The sequence below is a fragment of the Dioscorea cayenensis genome, chromosome 1 (assembly GCF_009730915.1).
Source record: "Dioscorea cayenensis subsp. rotundata cultivar TDr96_F1 chromosome 1, TDr96_F1_v2_PseudoChromosome.rev07_lg8_w22 25.fasta, whole genome shotgun sequence".
NCBI lineage: Eukaryota > Viridiplantae > Streptophyta > Magnoliopsida > Dioscoreales > Dioscoreaceae > Dioscorea > Dioscorea cayenensis.
In genome coordinates, this window is record NC_052471.1 from 16,913,920 (window position 1) to 16,928,691 (window position 14,772).

Sequence of the window (14,772 nt, forward strand, 5' to 3'; positions counted from 1 at the left end):
ACTTGTTTTAATATTTGATTTCATTGTTGATTGTAACTAGCTCCATGGAGAGCTAAACCCCTAGTGGGTACTTAGATTTGTGAACCCTAGGATGTATTTGTTTCATTAACCTTCTATTTTGTTTTCCTTGATTAATGTCTTTCATTGAGTTTCAATCTTGAATGTGATAAGTGCTTGTGTGATAAGAATGCGAAGTGTTCTTTCCTTACAATGAGCATTACTTTTATTAGGTTTCAGCGTTTATACATGTGTATTTGTGTTCTTTTGCGCATGTAGGGTTGTGACGCTATGTTTTAAGAAAAGAAGCCAAAAATAGATCGTGTACGCGCTATTTGTTGGAATTTTAGAAGCAACAATGCGAAGACACAAGTGGGGCTCTAAGATACGTGAATGTGTGCCAACCTCTATGTATTCAAGCCATTACAATGAGTTGGAGGGGCACGAAGACAGTCACATATGCGTATCCCAGCTTGTTTAATGATAGCAAGATCTTCACCAATGAAATCGGTTTTTGAAGAAGCGACGTGATCTACGGCATAAACGTGTGGCAGTTTATGTTGCCCCGATGAAAAGTGGATTCAGCAGTGTTTTTGGAGGGGAGTACTGTAGCAGTACTGATCATAGGCGGCCGAAAATCAGAATTCCAGAGAATTCACAAGGGCATGTGGAAATTCCACAGGGGCATGTGGAAATTCCACACGCCCATGTGGATGCCCGATTCCAACCCTTTAAAAGCCGCGATTCAACCCCGATTTTTCTATCTTTTCCCCTATCTTTTCTTCCACCTTTCCCCATCTTTGGAGGCATCGACGGCTAGGGTTATGAGAGGCTTTGGCAAGGCTTTGGAGAGGTTTGACGACCTTCAACACCGTGTTTCCTTCGGAAGAGAGCTATTGGGGAAGCTTTCGTCGGCACCGATCTGGCGAGGTGTGCCCTAGGCTTGACGATGAGACCTTTGAAGAAGGCACGGCCGATCCACAAGACCTTCGACATGAACACAAGGGTGTTTTCATTCATGGATTGCATCTCATTACTTTTGATTTTATTATCTATTGTATTTTGCTCCATGGGGAGCTAAATCCCTAGTGGGTACCTGGGTATTTGTGAACCCTAGGATGTATTCGTTTCATTGAATCTCTTTATTATGCTTTCAATTAATTGATGTTTATTGTGAGTTCCAATCTTGTATGTTTGATTGTATGAATATTCCCCTAGAGTGACACTAGGGTTGATAGTTCTTGTTGGTAACTCTTGTGAGTGAGTGATACACCATGAGAGTTAAACAAAGCTAGGTTAGAGAGGGTTGAGAGGGTGAGTCGAGAGGTAATGGAGCGTCTCCTTTCTCCTCCGGTGTGATCTATCCTACCTCCACGTTCCAAGAGTTTTTTGCGGGCATAATAGAGTGAATGGGCTCAGGGATGACCTTCCGCTGGGGCTTAGTTGCAGTGCAAGGGAGTAAAGCGTTGAAGTAATTTTAGCATCTAGGGCTTAATTGTGGCTAGGGATCTTTCACCTGGACCAAAGGGTTAGGTCTATACATAGGAATAGGGTTTATCATTTGGAATCCCTAGAGCTCATTGCAATTCTATACGAGTGCGAGGTATTGAGATTGTTCTATTTCTCCTCCGGGACATTTATATAGTTAGGCATGGTTGACCTTAGATTTGGGATCATGTAATTAACGATTTCCACGACTCGTTGTTGCATCAATTAGGAAGTATAATAGAGGGTTCTTGCACTTGAAATGATTGTCCTAGGCGGAACAATATCCCGGTACCCCATTTATCATTGATTGCCTCTCCTATCTTTTACTTGCGCCTCCTTTATCTTTTCTTATTTTCATTTGCATTTAGTTTGTTTTGACTTCACTTTCAACATATTTTCATTCTAGTTAAATAGCAATCTTGGTGGTTTTAAGCACTATTCCCTGTGGATTCGACTACACTCTCACCGGGGTATTATTAGTTCGACACCCGTGCACTCGCTGTTTACACGCATATTCGGTTGTGTCAGAATTCTTGTTGACTGATTTCTCTCTTAGAGTGACAATAGGGTTGAGAGTCTACATTAGTAACCTTTGTGCATGAAGGACACACCATGAGGGTTAGACATTGCAAGATTGGAGAGGGTGGAGAGGGTGAGTCACAAGGTAGCGGAGCATCCCCTTTCTCCTCCGATGTGATTTTTCCTACCTCCACATTCCAAGAGTTCTTTGTAGTTATAATAGATTGAATGGGCTAAGGAATGGCCTTCTGCTGGGGCTTAGTTGCAAAGGTAACAGAGCGAAGCGTTAAAGTGACTTTAGCATGTAGGGTTTAATTGTGACTAGGGGTCTTTCACTTAGACCAAAGGGTTAGATCTATAAATTTGAATAGGATTTATCATTTGGAATCCCTAGAGCGTCTTGGAACTCTACACAGTGTGAGGTGTTGAGATTGATCGATTTCTCCACCGGGATATAGTGTCGAGTTAGTCACAGTTGACCTTAGGTTGGGACTATGAGTTTAAGGATTTCCACGACTCATTGAGCATCTATTAGGGGACCCTGTGGGCGCTCTGAATTTGCCCTAGCAAGCTGCCCAACTTGGTTCTCCAATGATTGGATGGAGGCCTGAACATTCCTCAGAACGGTGTTCACTTCAGCGAATTGATTGTTGATGTTCACAAATTTTGCCTCAGTACTGATCATGAATCTCGCTAACACATCTTCGGTGGAGAACTTCTTCTCGGCCTGCTGAGGAAATTGCTGTGGAAGTCCCTGAGGCTGCTGGGGCCGAGGTTGCTGTTGTTGACCCCAAGAAAAATTTGGGTGATTCCTCCACCCCTGATTGTATGTGTTTCCATAGGGATTGCCTGGACCTCGAGGGCCTCCCCCAACATAATCAACTGTCTCGACTGGGGCAACAGAGGCTATTGAGATTGGACACTGAACAGTAGCATGCCCTGCCCCACAAGTCTCGCAAGACAAAACTGCTCCAGAATTTGAGCTTGAACCCAACATAAACTGATCGAATCTCTTTGTTAGGGCCTCCACCTTAGCGGCTAGTGCAGTGTTGTTATCTATCTCATAAATTCCAGCTGCCTTTACGTGGTTTCTCGTCTAGTAGACCAAAGTGGCATTCGTTACTCGCCATGTTTTCAATCAACATTTCAAAGATCTTCGTGGGGTTTTATTACTCAATGACCCCCTCGCTGCAAAGATCGATGAGTTGTCTAGTTGCATAATTCAGACCATTGCAAAGCATCTGAATTCTCATCCACGAGGAGAAGCCATGATGGGGGCACTTGCGTAGGAGATCCTTGAATCTCTCGTGTGCTTCAAAAAGTGTCTCCGAGTCCCCTTGCCGGAATGCAGAAATTTCTTGCCTCAATCTAGCTGCTTTGCTTGGTGGGAAATACCTAGCAAGAAATTTGTCCACCATTTCCTTCCAAGTGGTGATCGACCCCGGTGCCAATGACGTGAGCCACCGATATGCTGCTCCCCTTAGACTGAAAGGGAATAATCTCAATCTTATCGCATCATCAGACACTGAGTTAATCTTGAAGGTGGAACAAATTTGGAGGAAGCGAGACAAATGCGCATGCGGGTCTTCATCAGCTAACCCATCAAATTGTACTGAATTTTGGATCATCCCAATTGTGCTTGCTTTGATTTCAAAGTTATTAGCCGGCACGGTGGGAGCATGTACACTGAATTCCTCACCAGTAAACTGAGGCCTTTCATAATCAGACAAGGTACGCCTTGGTTCTGCCATGACTGAAGGTTCACTAATCTCAACCCGTGTTCCTTGATGTTCTGAACTCTCAGCCACCTCTCTCAATCTTTGATGCAAGGTTCTCTCAATTTCGTCGACAGGTTCTACTAGATTTGTCTGATTTGCACGTGTCATAAGATGGTACCTAGCACAATTTTGAGAGCCAATAATCAGGATATAAGTACGAGACAATAAAATAAAATAAGAACAAGTGAAATGGAAATATATGTACAAAAAGAAGCAGATGAACAAAATAAAAGAAAAAATGGCTAAATCAATAAACTCTAAGTTTTCCGAGTATTCCTTGTGGGTCCCCGGCAACGGCGCCAAAAACTTGATGAGTGCGATCCGCAAGTGCACGGAGTCGTCAAGTAATACCTCTCGTGCGAGCACGAGAGGGTCGTATTCCCTGGGCCCAAGGATCTACCCTTACTAACTCTTCGCTTATTGTCTAGCCGATGCATTCGAAAAGGTTTCTCTAATCTATTAATTTAAATAAGATAAACTACAAGTGGAGACTAAAAATACGGAGAGGGGTATAAAATCGTGGGAAAGGAACGGTCACGGATGCGGATTCCCTAGGGGCTACTAAAGTGCACAGGATGCTAAGAATGTCATGCAATTGAAGGTTTGGACCCTAGAGATTTCCTAGATTAGGTCAACCCGATGGTCACGGCCATTGACCCCTAATCCGGTATAAGTATTGACACGTAATTTCTTCCGATCAAATCCTCATACGATTGCATTAACAAGTGGGGAAATCCCTAATTAGAGCCGGAACACAACTTGGTCTAGCCCTAATGGTGGAGGGGCACGTATCACCCGATGGTCACGGGCGTATTCGCATACATGAATCCCTTCCAAACTTGGTGTGTCTAGTACAAGGGCGATGGTCACGCTACCAAGTACAACCTAGCAGCTTGGTTTACGTAGTTCTCATGTAAGCAACACATCAAATGCACCAAGAATGAATCTCAAAACACAACAATTGCAATAAACAAACTTAAATCATCCAAATACATAGTTCACCCCAAGGTTCACCGAGCATCCGTGACCTTGGGGTCTACTCGTCCATACAAACAAATCCAAGCAACAAATCCATGCAAACAACTACAAATGGCATAATAAAAAAACTCCCTCAAACAATGGAAGAAGGAAGACAAGCCAAGCTAGGTGGAAAGGCTTCCACGGACGCCGCAATGGGGGCGGCTTCCCTCGCCGCTCACAAACTCCCAAAGAAGAGATCGATGAAGATCTAGCCAAATCCGAGCTTCTCCCTTAGATTTCCCTTCTCCAAAACATGTAATCTTGCCTCTCAAACACCTGGTGAAAAATCGGCTTGAAGAACTCTCCCAAAAAAACTCCTCCCTTTGCCCTAGAAGAAATCAGCTTCTTATATACACCGTCAGTCCATGCGGGCTCCATGCGGGTGCATGGAGCCCGTGAAGCTCACTGACCAAATGCCCAAAAACTCGCCGGTGCTACGATGTGCTCAGCCTACGATGTTTTTTTCTACAAGAATCGAGAGCTTGAGAATTCCCACAGAACCTCACGGGCATCCATGCGGGCGCATGGAGCCCGTGAAACTCCCACCAAATGGTCAGCAGCAAGAACAATGACCGCCATGCTGTCGCTACAGGTCACATAGCGGGACCCCAAAAAATGCCGCTTTTTGATGTCGAATTCATCCGATTTGCATTTTTTTAAGCATTGTTTGACTCATTTAAGACCCGCAACACTCGAAAATAACCAATTTAGACATAAAACGGGCATCAATTCGTTAACATGTTCACAAATAATACACGATTAATACATATAAAATACATACATTCAGACGTTTATCAGAGGTGTTGAGATTGATCGATTTCTCCACCGGGATATAGTGTCGAGTTAGTCACAGTTGACCTTAGGTTGGGACTATGAGTTTAAGGATTTCCACGACTCATTGAGCATCTATTAGGGGACTTAATAGTTGGTTTTGCACTTGAAGTAATTGTCCTAGGTGGAACAATATCTGAGTACCCCACTCTTATCGATTGCCTTACCTCTCATTTTAGTTAAACCTCTCTTTCTTATTTCTTTTATTATTATTTTCATTATACTTTATCAACATAGTTGTTATTCCATCTTGACATAGTTAAATAGCAATATTAGTATTTTTACTCCCTACTTTCTATGGATACGATACCCAGTTATCTGGGATTTATTACTTTGACAAACCCGTGCACTTGCGGGTCAGACGCAAGGGGCGTTGTCAAGTTTTTGGTGCTGTTGCCGGGGAGTAGGCATTTAGAGATACTTTGCACTTTGCTATCTTAGCTATTCATTCATTCTATTTCATATCTTCTTATCTTATCATCGTTCTAATTTTGTTTTCTTTCTTTAGGTGTAGCTCCAGGTTATGACCCAAGGGAACCCTTCGATAATAATTGAAGGTGATCCTGAACTTGGACATATACTCAGAAGAAGGGGTAAAAAACCTGTACAAAAACTATCAATCTAGCTGAAGTGGAAGTTGAAGGATCTGACAACATGGCAGAACAGAATGAACAACAAAGAACACTCTGTGATTATGCTAGACCGTCAGTACTGGGGACACAATCTAGCATTCTGTGACCCCCGATTACAGCTCCGAACTTTGAGCTGAAGCTAGCATTCGTCCAAATGATACAGCAGTTAGCGCAGTTCAATGGTTTGGCAAATGAGGATCCAAACAACCATATTGAGAAATTCTTGGAAGTTTGTGACATGCTGAAGATCAACGGTGTTATAGATGATGCTATTAGATTGAGGGGTTTCCCAATCTTTCTAAAAGGAAAAGCTAAGCAGTGGTTACATTTTTTACCATAAGCATCCATCACGACATGGAATGAAATGGTCGAAGCTTTTCTTGCATGGTACTTTCCTCTGGGGAAATCGACAAGGCTTCGCAATAAGATATCGTCGTTTGTTCAGATGAAGCTCGAGTCCTTGTTTGAGATATAGAAGCGATTCAAGGATCTTTATCGGAATCGCCCACAGCATGAATTCCCCGAATGGATGATCATTCAGAACTTTTACAACGGGTTGAATCTAAGTAGAAGACAACTTCTAGATGCCGCCGTAGGAGGTACAATGGGGAATAAGACCCTTGATGAAGCCCAACAATTAGTAGAAGAAATGGCCATGAATAGCTACCAATGGAATGCAAGGGAAAAGAAGAAAGTGGCCGGTATTCATGAGGTGGATGTGGTTCCATCGTTGGCGGCTCAAGTGGAGGCATTGAGTAAGAAGTTAGACACTCTAACTTCTATGAAATTGGTGACTGTGACGAATTCCGATGGATGTGGGGCAGGATATGCCCATCCGATTGCCCGATAGCCATTGGTGGTACTTCATCCGTTAAGCAAGTTGACTTTGTGGGTAATGCAATTAGAAACCAAGGCAATCCTTATAGCAACACTTTCAACCAGGGTAGGAGGAATCACCCAAATTTTTCATGGAGTAACCAAGGGCAGCAAAAGGCCATAGCACCACCAGGTTTGTAACAACAACAACAACAAGCCTCGAACATGCAAAATAGAGTTTTAGGTTTGGAGACCTGGATGACCGATCTATAGAAAGCCTTGACCCGATTTATGTAATCATCGGATACACGATTTCAATCGGTTAATGCTACACTTCGCAACCAGAACGCTTCATTGCACAATTTAGAGAATCAAGTGGCGGAAATTGCGAAGTCTCTATCAAAGAGACCACAAGGAAGCTTACCGAGTAACACTGAGACCAATCCACTAGAACATGTGAAAGCGATCACTTTGAGAAGTGGTCATGAGGTTGAAGGTAGGTTTCCAAGTGAGAAGACCAATGTTGAAGCACTAGAGGTCTAGAGGTTGAGAAGAGAGCAACCAAGAAGAAGAAGGGGGCACCCCCACCTTACAAGACAAGAATCCCTTATCCCTCTAGATTGAAGAATGACCAAACGGATGAGCAGTACAAAAAATTTCTGGGTTTGTTTAATAAACTAGATATAAACATTCCCTTTGTTGAGGCATTATCCCAAATGCCTAGGTATGCCAAGTTCTTGAAAGGTTTGTTGACCAACAAGAGCAAATTGGAGGAGAGTGCCTCTGTGATTCTAGATGCATCTTGCTCGGTGGTCTTACAAAAGAATATACCGAACAAGAATAAAGACCCAGGAAGCTTCATTATCCAATGCAACATTGGCAATTTGGGTGAAGAGATGGCATTGGCAAACTCAGGCGCCAGTATCAACGTTATGTTTAAAAGTTAGGCTTGGGAGAGCCTAGGCCCACTCGGATGACTTTACAATTGGCGGACCGAACGGTGAGACATAAGAGGGGTATCATTGAAGATGTGATTGTCAAGGTGGACAAGTACATATTTCCTGTAGACTTTGTAGTGTTGGATGTCGATGAGGATGTAGATATTCCCTTGATACTTAGGAGACCATTCTTACACACTTCTAAGGCATTGATCGACATGGACAATAGGGAGTTGACCCTTAGGATTGGAGATGATAAGCTCACATACCGCCTCACTAAAGCCATGCGGTATTCTCTTGATTTCGACGATACTGTTTATTTTCTTGACACTACTGATGAGATAATTGATGAATATGTGTAGGAAATGCTTAATCCGGACCCGTACGAGGGATTGCTAGACCAAAAGGTGGATAATGAAAAAGTAATGATGCTTGGTCTAAAAGAGAAAGTACCATCTACTCCACTGATCATGAAGAAGGTGCTCCGGAAGATGAAGCGGGCAAGGAGACGCCACAAGAAATGCTTCAAGACTGTTGGGTACGTGTACGAACCGAACAAGGTGGACGAACCCTTGTTAAGTGGTACCAAGCTCGATAACTCTCCTTCTACCTTCAAGAGACTGTGCTCATCATGCTTCCAAGTCATGGGTAAGAGGGAAACCTTTATCTATGAGCCCCCGTGTGGTAAGACAAGGTACGTCAAGCTAAGTGACTTTAAACAATTGCTTCTTCGGAGACAGCCCAAACATTTACTGTTTGCATGAATAAGATGTTGAGTGTGGGTGTCTATATTTTTGATGCATTGTTGTGATTCTCTTGTGGATCAGTTGGTGTTATCGTGTGCTTAAATGTCTATGGTGAAGTTGTTAGTCGTTTGAGCATGTTTCGTGTTTTTCTCTGGTATACTTTGTATGATAGGGTAGGCTCTGAATGTATTTGTATATTTAGGAATTTTCTAGAGAGCCTGCAGAGTTTACCAAGGCATCCAGAGAAAATACACGGGTGCGTGGAATTTCCACACGCCCGTGGTTCTCTACTAAGAGCTCATCCAGAGAAGGCATAGGGGCGTGGACTCGCCCCTGTGAATGACCTTGTGATATTCACACGCCCATGGGTAATTTTCGCACGGGCTTGTCTATTCCTGCAGAGACTTAGAGATCTTCCCGAGAAGACACAGGCCGTGGACTCGCCCCTATGGATGACCCTGTGATAAACACACAGGCGTGGGTAATTTCCACATACCCGTGTGTATCTTTGCAGAAGAGCTCTCTTCGGTCCCGAGAAGACACAAGCGCATGCGAGTACCCCTATGAGCTATCCCTGTACAAGTCCATGCCCTTAGGAAATTTTCTCACGGGCGTGTGAAACACTTAGAGTTTTCTCTGTTTGGACAAAGAAACCACAGGGGCATGGGGATGACCCTATAGGTCGGGTGCACGGGAGTGGGTAATTTTCGCACGCCTGTATGGATGCGTTGAGAAGCATAAGGTGTTTTTCCCAAGAACACACAAGAGCGTGTGTCTATCCATGTGGAGTTCTACAATGAAGTCGCACTGGCGTGGATAATTTCCACACGCTCATATGGATGCACGAAATTCCAGGAGACGCAGATTTTCCTTAAAATCTCTTTGCGTTTCTTCTTTATTACGACTTCAATCTCTCATAGAACACCTTTAATTACTTCCCCGACCTCTTACCCTCCATATAGCAAAGTTTACACGGGTTTATCGACCGATTTTTGAAGTTTTCATCTTTTCCTCATCGATAAACCTTCTTTCTCTTTTCTCTTTACTATACTAGATGTTAATCGTTAAAATTGGTGAATACTATTTTGTTGTGATGATTAGATGGTCCGTGAATGCTTAGAATAAATTCATTAACAAAACCTTGTTGTAATTTTGGAATTTTGACATGTGACCGTGTAGTTTTCACGCCCCATGGATCGACATGGGTGTGGGACATTTCCACACGACCGTGTGGATTCTGCAGTATTACTTTGTGAGCTTCTTTGATCATTTCTTCTTCAATTTTGGAGATATGGCACCACGTTTGAAGAAGCAAGAGGGTAATCATCAAATGGAGAGTCTATCTGAGCTAGCACACATTGAATTCTTGAATTCCGAGCATCAAACTCGATTCGAGCTGTTATCGAGACTCTGGTTTGGGCAGTCTCGTTTTGTGGACTTGTGTGTGCTGAGTGAGGTCTAGCGAGGTGATGAGTTAGCCAATGAGATTGACGGGCTTTTTGCCGTGGGAAGATGGCCGAGATTATTATGAATCCGAGAGGCAGCTATTGAGCTACTGACATTGGAGGTATTACTGTCCTTCGAGTTCGTGCATCTATATGGGAGATTTGACATCATTAACGTCATATAGTTCAGAGCATTCAGACGTCAGTTTAGCATGAGTGTCAATGAGTTTTCAGCCCGTACGTGCTTGTATAATGAGACGTACACAGATACAGAGGAGTATGGACACTTGCCGACAGATTATCCCCGCACCTTGACTCCACAACAAGCATATCAAGCTTTGCATGGACAGGGGCAGTGTGAACGTGAGTGCCCAAGACCACATGTTTGTCTCGACCAAGCTACATGTATTTACACTCAGTCCTTCGCAGATCTATGAATGGTCAAGGCAACAACACAGGTGTTCTGAGCTGGCAGGGATTACTCTATTTATATTCTATGATCCGGACTGTACCGATTCACCTGGGGCACGTTGTGGCAGACATCCTGAGATGCCAGGCCAGAATGGGAGAGTGGGAGTATTATTTGCTGGACCCTACGTCACTAGACTTATCATGGGGATGGGCCTTGTGGATGCTATCCGAGGGGCTTAAAATACGGTTGTCCCTACCGCTATTGGACTTGATACAATCAGGATGATGGGACTAGTGTGCAGATATGGGCCTGGAGCTTACATTTTAGCTACATCTTCTACAGAGAGCTCCGAGGGTGGAGGAGACACAGTGCAGGGTTCCGCACCATTGGAGATCGAGGTCCTAGGGCGCACACTCACCCTTTCCCGAGCCTATGATTGTATTGAGAGGCTCGAGAGTGCTGTAAGTACATTATGGTCTAAGATCACTGAGATTCAAGCGATACAGTCAACACAATATACCGATATGATGGCCCGTTTTGACATGTTATAGCGCCTATTGATTAGACGACATCCAGCCCAACTAGCGCAACAGTAAAGCAAGAGGGTGACACCGAAAGTTGATGCATTTTTCATTCCTTTATTTCTGCATTCTATTTTGGACTTGTACACTCAGAAAAAGATAAGTGGCTAGAGCAACAAAGTCCTAGCATTCCTAATATCCTGTGTCCCCGGCAACGGCGCCAAAAACTTGACACGAGTCCGAATATGCGTGTAAACAGCAAGTGCACGGGTGTCGATGTAATAATTACCCCGGTGAGTGGGTAGTCGAATCCACAGGGAACAGGGCTACTAGTACTAACTTCTTCTCTGCTTTCTAACCTAATGATAAATGGAAAGGTGTGGTGATCTAATGTGCGAAGAAGTGAATACCGGAGACGAATATGCAAGGGGTTAAATGGATGGAGATCTCAATCGAGTAAAAAGTGTGGTATTCGGGCAATGCTCCCCTAGGATTCGGTATTAGGTACCGAATAAGCAAAAGTGTTTCTATGATGAGTAAGTTAAGTCATGGAAATCCAAATATAATCGGATCCGGCCTCCCGATCACCGATACTAGTCCCCTACGAGGTCCCGGTGGAGAAATCGCTCAATCTCAACACCTCACACCACATATGACTCGCAAAAGCACTCTAGGGATTCAAGAGTTGTATCCGATTCCTAAAGATTGATCCAACCCTAATTCCCGGCGAAGGATCCTAACCCCTACAAGGTCCCGGGCGGAGAAATCTCTCAATCTCACGCCTCACACCAAATATGGTTGCATAGAGCTTAAGGAACGGAGATAGAATACACTCAATCGGAAGGGAGAGGGGACACTCCACTATCTTATGACTCACCCTCTTAACCCTCTTTAACCTTGAAGTTCTAACTCTAATGGAGACCTCTCTCACATCAATGTAACAAATCATGCAAATCCAATCAACCACAAGGATTAATTAAACAAGCAAGCAATGAGAAAAACAAGATTAAAAAACTTAATCAAACTCGGATTAAATAGAAACACTAAGCAAATCCACAAAAGATGAGAATCCTAGGGTTCACAAGCCCAAATACCCTCTAGGGTTTTTAGCTCTCCATGGAGCAACATACAAAAACACACCATCAATGAATGAAAGTACATTAAAAACAATAGAAATAAACCCCCTTATATATGAACCGATGGCCTTGATGGAGAGCTTCGACGTCTTGAAAGACCCACTCCGAAGCTAGGTTCACGGTGGCTTCCTTGATGCTATGACGGAGGAGGAATCGATCAAAGTTGGTGACGAGCGCCTCCAAAGCCGCAGAAAGACCTCCTCTCCAAAACCCTAGCCATCTTACCCCTCAAGAGCCGCACAAAAGATGAGAAAGAATAGGCAAAATGGCTATTTATAGGCCTTAGATCGCGCCTGTCACGTGCCCTCACGCGCCCGTGTGGATTTTCCACGCGGCCACGTGAGCTGCAGAAATTTCACAAAAAAAAGAAACATGAAGATGTGGCTGCCTTTGTGCCCTTCCAACTAGTTAATTGACTTGAATCTTCTTGGAAGTTGGCACACATCTCCACGTTTATAAACTCCTCTCGTGTCTTGGTCCTTGAATTGAACAAGAACTCCCAACATTATGTCTTTGTAGCCCATCTTTGCTTCCTTTTTACTCTTCAATTCATTCACAACCTATATGCATAAAAGAACACCAAATACACAATATGAGACATAAACCATAGTAAAAATGATGCTCAATGCATGTAAAACATATATAAAAATATGTCTACTCAAGCATTTATCAAACTCCCCCACACTTAAGTCTTTGCTTGTCCTCAAGCAAAATTAAACATTAAACTCATGGAAAGAAAAGATATGTGCTTGGCCTTAGGTTCACCAAAAGAGTACAAGAATAAAATTCTACAGTCATGGAGAGAATCAAACACTAGACAAAACAATCAATGCTCTAGCAAAAAATCCAATCAAAAATGAATGTGATAAAATCCGAATGTGTGTGTGTGTGAAAAACTCAACTCATTTCAACACTATGTCCACTACCAAATTCTTATTAACATGGGACTTATTTATAAACAGAAAAAATAGGTAGTAGCTTCACACAACCTCTAAGGTAGCCCTTTCCCAAGATGCCTCCCGAGTGGCTTTCACACTTTCGAGTTGGTAGCTCTTTCTACCAAGGATGGTAGCTTTCACACATCCCATGAGATAGCTCTTTCTCTCATTAGGGCATAACAAGTATACGACTTATGAGAGTAGCTACATACATCATGGGTGGTAGATCTTTCCACCACCTATGTACAAACAATTTCCAATTATCAAATTTTTTTGGATAAATAAAAAAACTAGCACACTAAAGTCCCAAACATAATGAACTAGAGTCTTCATAGGGTCTAATGAGCGAGAAAAAGTGCACAAAAGAGCAATCGGAGAAAAAAATATTCAATAAAAATTGGATGAAAACTATAGCATGATAAAAATCCATGTATATAACCTCCAAAACCTAAGAATTAAACTCTTAACTCTAAGGTGAACCTTCATTGGCAACAAGAGCATGCTCATGAAAACACAAGTAAAAGTCATGTATAAGGTGAATCCTCCACCACACTTAAGATGTACATTGTCCTCAATGTACGCATGCAAGCACAATAAAAATAATAACAATGGAAGCATAATGTGTGTGGGAATGCAATTAAAATAGAACTCCCCCGAACTCCTCATTCTTCGCTTTGGTGAAGCCTAACTCATGGTCAGTATGTGTTCATCGGGTTTAGTGAAGCTCACATGACCATGTAACAATATCACATGATCATGTCTATGACTAAAACACCATCAACATCACTCTCAAGGCCATCTGCACATAGAAAAGGGGTTCAGTGAAGCTCAACAAAATAGAAAAGATGTACGAGTTCTTATAAGTAAACACATGAAGCACAAACTCGCACAAACAAAAACAAAACACAAAAGTTAACTAAAGTCTAAAAACAAAAAAATAAATAAAAATAAAAATAAAGAAAAAAATTATAAATGAAAAACAAAAAGTAAAGAAAAACTAAAGAATCATGAGTGGGGACGCCTCAAGCATCAACGCTCGTCTTACGGTGTTGCCGGTGTGCCAAAAATAATGTTCTCATCCAAGGTTAACCGTATGAAATTCAAGCATTTGAACAAGTTTTTTTCGGTCCTTGGTGTCATGCACCGCAAATAAAGCTTCAAAAGAAGTCGGTTAAGCATGAATTTGATGAGTGCTGGGGGCTCCACGCGGCGTGGAGGGCAAGCCAATCACTTTTCCGGCCTTAGTGGGTACTTTTTCCGTCCCCACGCAGGGCGTGTGGGAAAGCCACGCGCCCGCTGGGCGCATCCGGTCTCGGCCGAGGCGCCACGCGAGCGGTGGGGCCGCCCAGTCGGGTCGCTTTCAGCCCGCGCGGCGTGGCGCTGAGCAGCGCCCGCGTGGGCGGCCAACCGAGCGGTGGCCGACCCCACGCGGGCGCTGGGATCGCCGCTGCGCACGCGAGCACGCAGTCGAGTCGATCGCCAGCCCACACGCAGCGCGTGGAGCTGTCCGCGCGCCCGCGTGAGCGCGGCCCGAATGGTGCGCCGACCCTACGCG

The 14,772-nt window shown here is 43.5% G+C and overlaps 1 non-coding gene across 1 annotated transcript; it reads left to right on the top strand.

Moving 5' to 3' along the window:
* The first annotated feature begins 3,267 nt into the window (after positions 1 to 3,267).
* On the top strand, positions 3,268 to 3,374 carry LOC120267851. The gene has a single exon (XR_005538603.1). It is a non-coding gene; the product is annotated as a small nucleolar RNA R71 (small nucleolar RNA).
* Positions 3,375 to 14,772: the final 11,398 nt, after the last annotated feature.